General features: G+C 36.2%; 3 long non-coding RNA genes across 14 annotated transcripts; all 3 read right to left on the bottom strand.

The window, feature by feature from the left end:
* Positions 1-2,818: 2,818 nt before the first annotated feature.
* On the bottom strand, positions 2,819-5,713 carry LOC147386533 (uncharacterized). The gene is made up of 3 exons (XR_015171666.1): positions 5,629-5,713; positions 3,076-3,248; positions 2,819-2,993 (listed from the first exon to the last, which is right to left on the bottom strand). It is a non-coding gene; the product is annotated as an uncharacterized LOC147386533 (long non-coding RNA).
* On the bottom strand, positions 4,225-5,604 carry LOC147386534 (uncharacterized). Its single transcript, XR_015171667.1, has 3 exons — positions 5,058-5,604; positions 4,809-4,909; positions 4,225-4,633 (listed from the first exon to the last, which is right to left on the bottom strand). It is a non-coding gene; the product is annotated as an uncharacterized LOC147386534 (long non-coding RNA).
* A 347-nt stretch (positions 5,714-6,060) lies between the features above and the next one.
* LOC147386532 (uncharacterized) lies at positions 6,061-9,656 on the bottom strand. 12 transcript variants are annotated; one of them, XR_015172003.1, is made up of 8 exons: positions 9,550-9,653; positions 9,028-9,183; positions 7,656-7,742; positions 7,505-7,562; positions 7,259-7,432; positions 6,345-6,507; positions 6,187-6,266; positions 6,061-6,083 (listed from the first exon to the last, which is right to left on the bottom strand). It is a non-coding gene; the product is annotated as an uncharacterized LOC147386532 (long non-coding RNA). The 12 variants fall into 12 exon arrangements; XR_015172004.1 differs by having other exon boundaries at positions 7,660-7,742; XR_015172005.1 differs by lacking the exon at positions 9,028-9,183 and having other exon boundaries at positions 7,660-7,742; positions 9,550-9,656.
* Between the last annotated feature and the right edge of the window lie 2,536 nt (positions 9,657-12,192).

Here is a 12,192-nt window from a genome sequence, read left to right as displayed (position 1 = left end):
AAAATAGGTTACCGATCCAAGCAAGGGTTGGGACCGAAAGGGAAAGGGAAAACTGCACCGGTCGAAGCAAAGAAACACAATCCTTATTTCGGATTGGGATTCAGGCCCATGAAAAAGGACATAGAAGAAATGAACGATAAGAAAAAAGAACTCCGATTAGCCAGAAAATAAAATCGTGAACCAAATATCTAGAATCTAGGTAAAGTTCCTTACATCAGTGTTAGTTTCCTGAAGTCACAAACTAGACTTGACAGCTTATTAGAACCATCGACGACAAAATCAGTAAGAAAATCGGGAACAGTAAGTTTCAAATCTCTGCACATTCAAGAAGACTCAGTTGTTGAGTTCCAATCATCCTTCATAGAAGACATTGATGTTTTATTCAATGGGGATTCCAACGAAAGTTTATTAGAAACTGCTCCAAAATCCACAAAGATGGAAATCATCAAAAGCAAGGGGAACGAATCACCCTTCCCCATTGGCATCGATTGGACATCAGTCATCATCCCACCAAGCTTAGGAGGGACTATGCTTTATTCTGACAACAATCAATCAGAGATAATGGTTATCTCTGAACCATCAACCAAATCACCCAACAAATCACTTTCACATCTCATTCCTCCCCTCAAAGAAGGGGAAGTTCTGAACAACTGGGAGGAATTCCCGTTAACCGTTGAAGCTGCTGAGGCCTAAAAAAATGCCGTTAGACGAATCTAGTTTACCCGAGGATCATAACGAGCCCTCGTCCTCGGGTAAATACTGTTTTGAGGGCTCCCTATCTTTATTAATAAATTTGCATGATTGTTCTTCTTATTTCAGGTATCCAGAAAATCACACAAAAATAAATATTACTCAAAAATCAAAAAATTATCAAAAACCAAAAAAATCCAAAACTTTTCAAAATGGAAAAAATAGGTATTTTCCAATAATTAAAAAAAAAAGTTTTCAAGAGATTTGTCTCGATCAAATGGGTACCCAGATAAAATGGAATTTGAAAGGGACGAGTACGATTTCGATCTTGAACTCGACTTTGACCTCATGGGGATCGAAGAAGAGTCTGAGGACAAAATGGAATAGCCACCTAAAGAAATCAAAGACTTGGGTAAAACGTCATGAGAAAAGTATTCAACCAAACATTGAAGATACAGATTCAATCAATCTTGGTACCGAAGAGGACCTACGAATTGTCAAGATAGAAGCTTTATTAATGTTGCAACAAAAGAAAGAAATGGTCGAATTTTTAAGAAACTATCAGGACGTCTTCGCATGGTCATACAAAGATATGCCGGGGTTAGATACAGATCTTGTTGTACACAAACTACCCATTACACCTGAAAGGAAGCTGATCAAGTAAAAACTGAGAAGGTTAAAGCCATAATGGACCCTCAAGGTCAAAAATGAAGTCATGAAGCAGTTCAAAATCGAATTTCTTGCAGTTTCTACATACCCTGAGTAGTTGGCTAATGTTGTCCCAATACCTAAAAAAGATGGAAAGGTACGCATGTGTGTTGACTATCGAGACTTGAACAAGGCCAGTCTTAAGGATGATTTTCCACTATCACACATCGACACTCTACTCGATAGTACAGGAGGGCACATCATGTTCTTATTCATGGATAGCTTCTCAGGCTATAATCAGATAAAAATGGTAGAAAAGGATTAGGAAAAGACTGCATTTATCACACCGTGGGGTACTTTCCACTATAAAGTCATGCCATTTGGCCTGAAGAACGCAGGGGCGACTTACTAACGGGCAATAACTGCATTATTCCACGATATGATCCACAAGGAAATGAAGCTCTACGTAGATGACATGATCGTTAAATCTGGCATAGAAGAAGATCATCTGGTAAATCCCAAGAAACTGTTCGATAGGATAAGGAAGTACAACTTAAGGCTCAATCCAGTAAAGTGTGTATTCAGGGCAACATTGGGTAAGCTATTGGGGTTCATCGTCAGTAGAAGGGGCATCGAGATAGATCCAGTAAAAACCAAGTATATCCTCGAGATGAAAACACCCGTTTCAGAGAGAGATGTTCGGGCATTCTTGGGGAGGATACAGTATATTAGCCATTTCATTGCTTAGCTCACGCCAATCTGTAAGCCACACTACGCATAAATCGTCAAAAATGACTGCCCCTACAGTCGCAAAGGGAGTCGTTTTAAAAGGAGTGGTTTTTTAATTGTGACAGCCTAAAACAGTCGGATAAAACAACTGTCCTTGACAGTCGACAAAAAAACGACTGTTGCTACAGTAAAATTAGGATATAGCGACGGTCACTAACCGTCGCTATAGGGTAGTTTAAAAAAAAAATTATTTTACACCTACCCCCTCACATGTTACTGAATATTGTAGATACCCCTATATTTTGAAATTGATGACCTAGACCCCTCGTCTCTAACTTTCATAACACTAACTATTTTCTAACTGCCAATTATGCAAATCTAACTACCAATCCAAAGTCTAGTCTACAAATCCAACTTTCATAACACTAACTATTTTCTAACAGTTAGCATTAAACTTCAAATTACCTAACCAAATGGTATCTGATAAAATAAAAAAGAGAGGAAAAAAAAACCAATAACATTAGCACCAAAGAGGGAATCACCTCTAAATAAGAACATATGTTGAAATTCAAGCTTGGTTCAGCATAGAGCCAAACTAGTGATGACATTTAAACTCATTAGATTCTTCAAACGACTAAGTGTGTATTCCAAAAGGAAGGATTATTAAAAAAAAATATGTAATTTCAACAGTTACTCAAATCTACATCAAGTCCAAGTCTAACCAACAACAATTAGACTAAAAATGAGGAGCTCACGTGCACACATCTGGGTTTCTTCATCCGTTTGCTTGATCACATCTTGCAACTTTGCATCAGAAATCTGCACAGAAACTTTTGGATTAATCAGTAAACAACTTATCCATCAGCCACTTGTAAATGTCGAATTCGTAGCTCCTCCTCCATTCCAGCATCAAGAACCAAAACCACCTGTTGTTCTAAATCATTTTACATGATTTATTGTACAATTTAAAAATTAAAATCAATAGAGAAGTTAATTTAATTAAACCACCTTGTTTTGGTGAACAGGTTGGAGAGAGAGAGAGAGACGTTAGGATGAGAAATGAGGCAATCAGCAACAATTGAGAGGGTTCGAGCAATAGGAAGAGCATCCCCTGCATATCCACCAATGGAAGCACCAACACCAGTTGGAACAATCATCACACACGTGTACGGCCTCTGGAACTGGTTATTCAAAAATCAGATGTGTGTGTCATACATTTTATTCAAATTAACATAAATAAAAAAAACCAGAGATAACGGGACTGAAACGGACCTTGTTGGAGTGAGAAGAAGAAGAAGAAGCACTGGAACATGAAATCCGTAAGTACAGTTAATATAAGTTATAACTGTTCATTTAATGACAATGAACAGTTAATATGAGATAAGATATGGAGAGTAATACTAATGCTGGACTGACTTTCGACACTGGGTTAATGTGGAGGTATATACTTCATCATAGATGCTTTTCACTTGTATCGCTAGGAAATCATCTATGGTTTTGTGCACACCTCCACTTTGTAACATAGTCGTAGTGTCATGCGAAGTCACTCTTGCATTACACACTAGGGGTTAGCTAAGATGGTAAGGAGAGACTTGGTATACCCCCCAGGTTTTAACTTGGAGTCTTTATATGTCCTTTTACAGATATAAATATTTAAATGGTGTTATATAACAGGGTGTTGGATGAGGGTGACACTCATGGATAAATTCTGATGATAAGGTTGTCCCATGGGTTGGATAAAACTCAATGGATTATGGTCAATCTGTTGGACTCAGAGGTATCCTACTCAACAAAAAAAAAGAAGTCACTCTAACATTATTCTGTCTATGACCTTACCACTATAGATTAATAATAACATGAGAGATAGAGATGAGTGCGAGAGAGCGAGAGACATAGATGCAGATTGAGCTATGAAAGAGAGAGAGAGATTAGATACAGTACAGTTAATATAAGTAATAATTTGTATGTGGGTAGAAACGACATTTAAACGACTGTTAAAAGCTGTTGCAATTAACGACAGCCTTTAGCAGTCGTTTTTAGCACAATTGTGCAGTCGCGAAAAACGCAATATGACGTAGTGAATGAATGAAAGCAGATAATAAAAATTAATACACACACTTGCCATCCACCAAGGTTGAGTTCCATAATTTGCTGGGCTGAACCTGGAGACAATGAATTAAGTAACTATCTGCCCTTTTATTAAGAGATTAGAGTATAAATAAAAGGGAAAAAACAAAACAATCAAGTCTATTACAAAGGTATACTCACCTCATGTTGTTGTTGTGTGCTTAGCCATGTCCGTTATGTTGTTCATCGAAAGGATTTTTGACCAATGTATAAACTAATTAAACAAAGGGATGAATTAAATTATAAAAATGCAAAGTCAGTTTATCTTAATTTCACAATGTTCTAACAAACAAGCAACAACTATCTATTTGTCTATCTATGAAAATGGCACTAATATAGTCTGCCCCCATGAACATGCATGCAATATGCTAAATAAACTCCTAGAGAACTCAGTTGCTGCAACCTCAGAATAGATTGCCTTCCGGTCTTTGTTGATCATCTGCATTAAGGTTTCCCCACCCACCACCCCAACAAGAAGTATTTCATCAGATCTTCTTGTCAACCCACACAAACACAACTAAAATACAAACTTTTGTTAACGCCACATCAAATCTTATATAAAATCAGAACACTGTAAAAAATGGATTCAAATATTTTGTGGAGAATTTAAATACTTGGTAGTGACTCTTGAGCTCTCAGTCACATTATGCCAGGTGTAAAGGGACATGACAATCCCGCTAAAGAACACTGTGAGAATAGCACTTAAATCGAATAACTGCAATACAAATTGAATTTACCAATGTTAGGGGTAAAGTATTGAAGATGTTGCATCCAATTCAATCTAAATGGAGAATTTTAAATAAATAAAAATAGGATCCCCTGGGAGGTAACCCAAAAATTAGGGTGGGTAAGAAAAACCTTACTTCTGCTAGCATGTAGGATAGGTAAGCCATAAGCATCATAAGTGCAACCTCGCGATCAGTAGAGTGATTGGAATTCGTGAGAACTAGCCATTAGGTTTTTCCAGAAAAATGTAATAAAAAATTCATCAATTATGCTTCCACCACATCAATTGTGTGGGATGATACAAAACTGAATCTTCAATGAGCTCAAAGACATTAATTTGTACATAAAAAGGAAAATCTGAGGTAGCATCAGTTAAACTAGAAGGATAACAACAATAGCATTACAGCAAAAGCGATGCAATCAGTGGGATGGGGCCCATCACCACAAGTTCTGCCACTATATGTGAGGCTGTTAAGACAGTTTTTTCCAGTCCACGGGATAAGTAAATCATTATTTCTCACATAAAAAATCTGGTACTTTGTTTTACAAAAACCTGATAGACAAGGAAAAATGATCATACACAACATTATGAGACTAGATGGATAGAGAGCAGTAGTTGAGATTGTAATTAGAAAAAGTTTCCAAATTCAGAAAAATTTACACAACAATAAGCATTATGAAAGTGTAAGAGTGATTTCATTAACCAACCTGCCGAAGTACAACTTTTTGATAATATACGCACTAAGTAGACCAACCTGCAAGAGAAAAAGAAGAAACGTCATAGATCCGGATTGAGTTCAGTGCATTCTACCCTTTCTCAAGAGACCATGCAAACTTCTACTCCCCAAGTTCAACGTGTCGACTTGACCAATTATGCAAATCTAACTACCAATCCAAATTCTAGAAATTTGATGCAAATCTAAGTACCAATCCAAATTCCTTTAATCAATAAATCTTGGTTGAAGATGCCATACCTTTCCAGAAGACTGCCCATACTCGGAATAACCGTATATGTATTCAAGAGCATTCAAACAGGAAATCAACCCCAATCACGTAAAGCTCATTAAATATAAGAATATATATAACAATGGGATGGGATTATTCTTGTTCAATGAACCATCATACATTGTTAAGTCTCAACCTTGTTTGACCATTACCAACATCTACCAACAATTCAAATTGAGAAATAGACCAAAAAATGTATAAGAAACTAAAATCTAAGAAGTTTATGTGATGCAGTTATAAATTAAAAATAGTAAAACTTACCACTTTTGACATAGAAGTCGAGCTACTTTAATGAGTTAGCATGCAAGCTTCTTCCCTTGATTCCGATTGTAGCATCGCATCTAGGATCCCCAAATCTTTAATAGAACAAAAAAATGAATAAAAATAAGCCAAAATCTAACATAGGAAAAAAATTATACCTGCCTTCCTTCTCACAATCGTCGTCTAAGAACCAACCTTTGAAGAGAAGTGAGTATTGGAGACCCGCAATTAGAACAGGTTGATCTCCTTTTAAGTGGCAGTCTTTTATAGCTTTTATTGATTGTGCTTCCATCGACTTCTTTTTCAATTCATCATACAGAACTACAAGTGAGACATTTATTGTAATGTTTGCAATTTATATAATTAAATCCCATATTAATATTCAATTAAAAATTATGAAATCCCATATTGATATCCTCCATACATTTACATAAATAACAAGGAGTCCACACACATTCAAGGTAAATATTGCTCGAAATATTAAAAAAAAAATAAAAAATTACAAGTGTGAATTAAAGTTGGGATTCATCAACCAATCAAATTCAATATCAACCTCATTTGCTTCTCATTCTCCATCTTAATTGTTAAAAATAGTCACCATCCTCCTTATCAAAATAATATCATCTTACTAGTGCATCATTTGAGATTGATCATGGCCTTCGTAGAAATCACAATTAAATATATGACAGAAAAAAAATAATCACAATTTAATAAGAGGTTTTTTCGATTTCAAGAACAAAATATTAGTTTTTCTGCAGGATTTTCAACTTAGCCCTTACAAGAGGTAGGCTGCAGTATTGCACATAACAGTACTTCACCCAAAAGGTTCACCTATGAATAAATCCAGACAATTAAATCTTGAGGCAGCATCTTGAAAGGACAACATGTATTGGCCTTTATCAAACTAAGAGATAGAACATGTATGGTGCCACTATGAAAACCAGGTGTAATAACTGCAGATTTTATATTCTTCATGGCAGTTCTAAGTTGTAAATTCAAAAAATGAAATTTTAGTTATAAAGATGAGGTCACATATTACAAACTTACTGCATAGGTGATTTCTTAAGTTTACCTGTGCCATATGGCATCAACTAGAACCTCATACATGTTGGACATCCACTTGGATCGACTGCAACCCAAAATGACATTTTTCTCATGGTCCAAAACTTTCACTCAAATACATTCTCATTACTAGATTTTGGAGAACCAATTGGATTTTCCGTTGAAACCCCAAAAGTAAGCCAACCTGTAATGGATTCTCGTAAAATCAATTGGAGGGACAAGTTATAAAGTAAAATATAACACAAGTTATAATTACCTCTCCAAAAGCCTTGCACTATCAATAGTTAACAACAGAAATTTCAGCTCCAACAGTCCTACACATACACAAAAATATACATTTGCAAATTAATGCAAGATCCAATAATGTCAGTTAATAAAAAGGAAATAATGCAAATGGATATCAGTACCTACAAATGGGTTAAGCTTGGCGAAATTATAGAAAATGTCAGCAAAAAACCCAAAAAGAACTTGGGAAGCTCTCTCAAAGCTGGTTACTTCAAACAAAACACACCTTACATGTATAGCTCTCATAGTGTGCAAGCATTCAATAGTTCAAAATTCGAAAAGAACTACCATATAGAAATCCAAAATATGATTGAAATCACAAAATAATTATAAAGGAACAAACCAGAAAATTATGGAGAAAAAACAATCAATTAAATGTGGACGATACATTAGATATGATCCATAATCAATGGAGTGGACCAGCTTTATCTTTCAGTGCTGAAGATGCATTCTATGTACTTAGTATTAGTCGGGTCCTACTTTAAAGTACTTTTGACTCCAATAAGTTCCCCAAACTAAAAATAACAGATTTGGTTGTATCCATAGAGTCGAAAAAAGAAGGCGATTGTTCAATTAAATCATATATAAATGTGGATGATAAGAGTATATTAAGTATGGAAGTCATATGGAAAACAAAATAATAATAATCAAAGTTTTTTTACATATGGAATTCATCATAGAACTCACAATATAGAAAGTGGGCAAAACAAGCAGGAAATAGTTAAGAACATGAAAATAATTAACACCATAAGCAATGATTTATAACTCTAGCTAGGATAGGAATTCACCAAGGGTCCCCTATATGGAAACTCCAAAAAATGAAGAAAATAAGTCAAGAGTAATATTGTATGTTACATTTTCATCAATAAAATCAATCTTAGGAACCCAATATCATCCAAGTAGAGATGGATATAATCCATTATATGCATCAATTAAACAGAAAATACAGTGGTTTGAATCTGAATCATTAGTATCTAGTCCTTCAAAACAATAGATGTGACTGCATAGGATCATACATAAGGATACATGAAGAACAATACCAAAATATATAAACCAAAAAAGATCTTTCAATCTTAAGAGGCATTCCCTTCACACAATTTTATAATACCACTTGCTAACTTTTAGTAATCACAATTATTTATAAGGGAAGAAAAAGACCAAACCAAAAGCATTAAGGAAAACTATATGGAACCAAGACTAACAAGTTAAGAAAAAGACTAATATGTAGTAGATACACCCTAACTTACTGGGTTGATGTTGCCAACCAAGAGAGAGAAGCAGATGCACTCTACTCTCTCATTTTTTTTCTTAATTTTTTTGTTACTTTGTTTTTGTGATGAATGTGAACCACAAAATACAACAACTAAATGAGTAGGAAAATAAATTAAACTAGAAGCAAATTAAAACTAAAAACTAAGTAATGATGGTTTGCAAGAAACATAAAGTGATGGAATTGGAGGGTCAAGCAAAAGTACAACAGGAAGCATAGCTTACCACAATCATTGTTGCCAGTGTCCCAGTATGTGGATCCCCCTTTCTAAGTGTGTGAGCATTTTGTTGAGTATGTGAGTGTGTTAGTGAAATCAAAGGAACTCCTTGGATTCTTGGGTGAGGCTATATAAGGGGATTAGCTTGAGTGCCACACGTACTCTAGGAGCATAATAAATCAGGTAAAAAAGGCTATTTCCTGCCAACATTTTTCTTTATAATCTAGAACTCCCAAAATAGGCAAAAAAAAAATAAAACAATTTTAGATCAAGATAGATCGAAACAATTTTTTGAAAAAAAAAACAGCCTTAAATTGGGTGTCTGGTCAAAGTTTCAATTTTCCTAATTACCAAATCTTAACAAACCATAAGAAAACCGATCGAACCCTAATTACCAAAAAAATACTCAGATCATACAACAACCCTAAAGTAATTCGATCCACTAGTGAAGAAACCTCATGTGATCAAAGAATCTCAAAATCTCAAATCTCAAAAGATGGAACGAAAGATAAAGAGAGTAAAATCTTACCTGAAAAGAGAAATCGGAAGAGTCGTTTTGTTCTTCTTTGATTGAATCGAAGAGCAGCGAGAGATGCGATTAATCTTGAGTTCCAATCGAAGAACATGAACCCTTATTAGTTTTTTTCATTTTCTACTTGTGATCTCTACGAACCCTAGATCTAGAAATCTGTGGAGGGAGAGAGTGTGCGAACCCTAGGTCTGGGAAGCTATGGAGAGAGACAAAGTGTGTGTGTACGCAAGCAAACCCTAGATCTGATTAAGATTTGTAGAGTTGAGACAAATTTGGGAAGCGATTTCACAAATCCCAGATCTGGAATGTTGTGGAGAGAGACTGCGTGCGAGAGACAGATACTGGAGAGTGTGATCGAGACTTTTTAAGGACGAGAAACAGAGCGTCGTTATTTTTTCCCAAAAAAAATTCTGATCGAAGAGTTGATCTTCTTCTTGAAAATTAGAGAGAGGTAGATTTGAGAGAGAGAGAGACAGATATTCGACAGAGCGATGGATTAGAGAGAGAGATAGAGAGAGAAGACAGAGTTGTGAGAGGAGCAGTCCAGTGAGAGTGAGAGAAGAGAGAAGTTTGACAGTGGCTATTGGCACCCCAACTTTTACTTATCATCGTTTGTTAGTCGAAACGACGATAAAACGACTGCCAAAAATCGTCGCCATTAACGACAGCCTTTAAGTAGTCGTTTTTACCGCAATTGTGGCGTCGCAAAAACGCATTATGACGTAGTGCCAGTCTTCAAGCTACTTAGGAAAGACACGCGAAAGAAGTGGAACAAAGACTGTCAAGAAGCATTCGATAAGATCAAACAATATCTGCTCAATCCACCAATCTTGGTCCCTCCTACTCTAGGGGAACCCTTGCTGATGTACATCTCAGTGCAAAAAACATCAATGGGGTGCGTGTTACGACAACATGATGAATTGGGATGGAAGGAACAGGCCATCTACTATCACAACAAGAAATTTATCGAGTACGAAGCAAAATATTCAACGCTTGAGAAAACTTGTTGTGCATTAATTTGGGCATCTCAACGACTACGTCACTATTTGCTTAGTTACTCAACTATGCTTATACCCAAGATGGAACCCTTGAAGTACCTATTCGAAAAACCGGTATTAACAGGTCGTACAGCAAGATGACAACTATTGTTATCTGAGTTTGACATCACCTATGTCATTCAAAAAGCTATCAAAGGGCAAGCCATCGTCGACCACCTCGTCGAGCACTAATTGATCGATTATGAGTCATTAAAGACAAACTTTCCCGATGAAGCCATACTATTTACTGAGATTGAGGATGATGATGATAAATCAGACTGAAAAATGTATTTTGACGGAGCCGCCAATCAGAAAGGAAACAGAATAGGAATAGTCTTGATTAAACCAGATGAGTCTCACATGCCAATTGCAATCAGACTGAAGTTCCAATACTCTAACAACGAGGCTGAATATGAAGCATGTATAGCAGGGTTGAAAGCAACACTGGATCTCGAGGTAGATGAGATCGGTGTTTTTGAAGATTCAAGCTTAGTAGTCTATCAGACGACTAGAGAATAGAAGACCCGAGAGTAGAGACTGGTCCCTTACCACGAGTATCTAGAGGAACTAAGCTCGTGTTTTGATAGGATTTCAATCACATACATGCCGAGAGCTAAGAATCAGTTTGTAGATGCATTAGTCACGCTCGTCTCTATGACCAGTATCTCGGAAGACCTAGTTATCGACCCAATTGAGATTGGAATTCAAGATGAGCCGATCTATTGCTTATCCGTCGAAATAAAATAATTTGAAAAAAAGTCATGGTACTCGAACATCAAGTCATATCCCGAAGATCGAACCCTTCCCTCTGATGCAACACCAAATGATCGAAGAACCATTCAGAAATTGGCAGGACAATTCTTTTTAAGCAACGGTATTCTATACAAGAAATCGTACCACGAGGTCTTGTTCCGATGTGCGGCAGAAGCAGAAGTAAAATGACTAATTGAGACTGTACATGGGAGAGTCTGTGGGTCCCACATGAATGGACACATGCTAGTGAAAGCGTTTTCGATCCACGGGGTGCACGGATCCACTTTTGACCTTTGAGGTTTGGGAGTCACCACCTAGTTATTACGGTCTACGAACCAAATATTGACTTTAAAACGAATAAAAACTACTAATTTACTAAAAACATACTGAGTCCGGGGATCAAGTTACGTGGTTGGAAGGTGTTAAGCACCAACCCCGCCCAGCAAATGCAGGTCTCTACTAATTTTCAAATAAACTACATTGCTAAAAGACCTAAGTAATAAAAAAAATTAAGAAATTTATACCTTTCCGAAAACAACGTTCTTGTTCCCTCAGATCTGATAGAGTAACTCCTTGTACAATACTTCTCGCTTCGTTCTATCTCCGGATCTGATTTCTGATCTCCGAGGCGAGGTATCTCTTTCTTAGATCTGAAACCTACATATTTTTTTATGGATTTCTGGGTGTTTTTGAAAGACTTCTAGGTATTTGTTTGAGCTAAAATCGAAGTATGGGTGTTATGTAAGGAGTTGGGGCTTCAAAATTAAGGTTTATAGGAAGCTAGGGAAGCTTTTTGATTTACTTCTCTTAGGATTTATTATTTGATGCAAAAATAGATTGTGAGGACCTC

Source organism: Akebia trifoliata, chromosome 14 (genome assembly GCF_017979445.1).
Source record: "Akebia trifoliata isolate Shusen 1 chromosome 14, ASM1797944v1, whole genome shotgun sequence".
Taxonomy (NCBI): Eukaryota; Viridiplantae; Streptophyta; class Magnoliopsida; order Ranunculales; family Lardizabalaceae; genus Akebia; species Akebia trifoliata.
The sequence above is the reverse complement of the archived record's forward strand: the minus strand, read 5'-3'. Positions and strand labels throughout refer to the sequence as shown.